This window comes from Eurosta solidaginis, chromosome X (genome assembly GCF_040869045.1).
Source record: "Eurosta solidaginis isolate ZX-2024a chromosome X, ASM4086904v1, whole genome shotgun sequence".
NCBI classification, from domain to species: Eukaryota; Metazoa; Arthropoda; class Insecta; order Diptera; family Tephritidae; genus Eurosta; species Eurosta solidaginis.
The window spans coordinates 112,929,416-112,930,945 of NC_090324.1; positions in this window are offsets into that span (position 1 = coordinate 112,929,416).

A 1,530-nucleotide genomic window follows, 5' to 3' on the forward strand; every position below is an offset into this window, starting at 1 on the left:
GGGTGACTCTGGGATGTGTATGTACGATATGGGTATCAAATGAAAGGTGTTAGTGAATATTTTAAAAGGGAGTGGGCCTTAGTTCTACAAGTGGACGCCTTTTCGAGATATCGCTATAAAGGTGGACCAGGGGTGACTCTAGAATGGGTTTGCACGATATGGGTATCAAATGAAAGGAGTTAACAGTATTTTAAAAATGAGTTATCCTTAGTTCTATAGGTGGCCGCCTTTTCGAGATATCACCATAAAGGTGGACAAGGATTGACTCTAGAATGTGTTTGTACGATATTGGTATCAAAGAAAAGTGTTATTAAGTATTTTAAAAGGGAGTGGGCTTAGTTCTATAGGTGGACGCCTTTTCGAGATATCGCAAGAAAGGTGGACCAGGGGTGACTCCAGAATGTGTTTGTACGATATGTGAATCAAATGAAAGGTGTTAATGGGTATTTTAAAAGGGTGTGGACCTTAGTTCTATAGGTGGACGCCTTTTCGAGATATCGCCATAAAGGTGGACCAGGGGTAAATCTAGAATGTGTTTGTACGATATGGGTATCAAATGAAAGACGTTAATGAGTATTTTAAAAGGGAAAGGCGTTAGTGAATATTTTAAAAGGGAGGGGGCCTTAGTTCTATAGGTGGACGCCTTTTCGAAATATCGATAAAGGTGGACCAGGTGTGACTCTAGAATTTGTTTGAACGATATGGGTATCAATTGAAAGGTGGTAATAAGTATTTTAAAAGGGAGTGGGCTGTAGTTCTATAGGTGGAGGCCTTTTCGATATATCGCCAAAAAGGTGGACCAGGGGTGACTCTAGGATGTGTTTGTACGATATGGGTATGAAATGAAAGGTGTTAGTGAATATTTTAAAAAGGAGTGGGCCTTAGTTCTACAAGTGGACGCCTTTTCGAGATATCGCTATAAAGGTGGACCAGGGGTGACTCTAGAATGGGTTTGCACGATATGGGTATCAAATGAAAGGAGTTAATAGTATTTTAAAAATGAGTGATCCTTAGTTATATAGGTGGCCGCCTTTTCGAGATATCACCTTAAAGGTGGACAAGGTATGACTCCAGAATGTGTTTGTACGTTATTGGTATCAAAGAAAAGTGTTAATAAGTATTTTAAAAGGGAGTGGGCTTAGTTCTAAAGGTGGACGCCTTTTCGAGATATCGCAAGAAAGATGGACCAGGGGTGACTCTAGAATGTGTTTGTACGATATGTGAATCAAATGAAAGATGTTAATGGGTACTTTAAAAGGGTGTGGACCTTAGTTCTATAGGTGGACGCCTTTTCGAGATATCGCCATAAAGGTGGACCAGGGGTGACTTTAGATTGTGTTTGTACGATATGGGTATCAAAGAAAGGTGTTAATAAGTATTTTAAAAGGGAATGGGCTTAGTTCTATAGGTGGACGCCTTTTCGAGATATCGCAATAAAGGTGGAACAGGGGTGACTCTAGAATGTGCTTGTACCATATGGGTATCAAAAAAAGGTGTTAATAAGTATTTTAGAAGGGAGTGGGCTTAGTT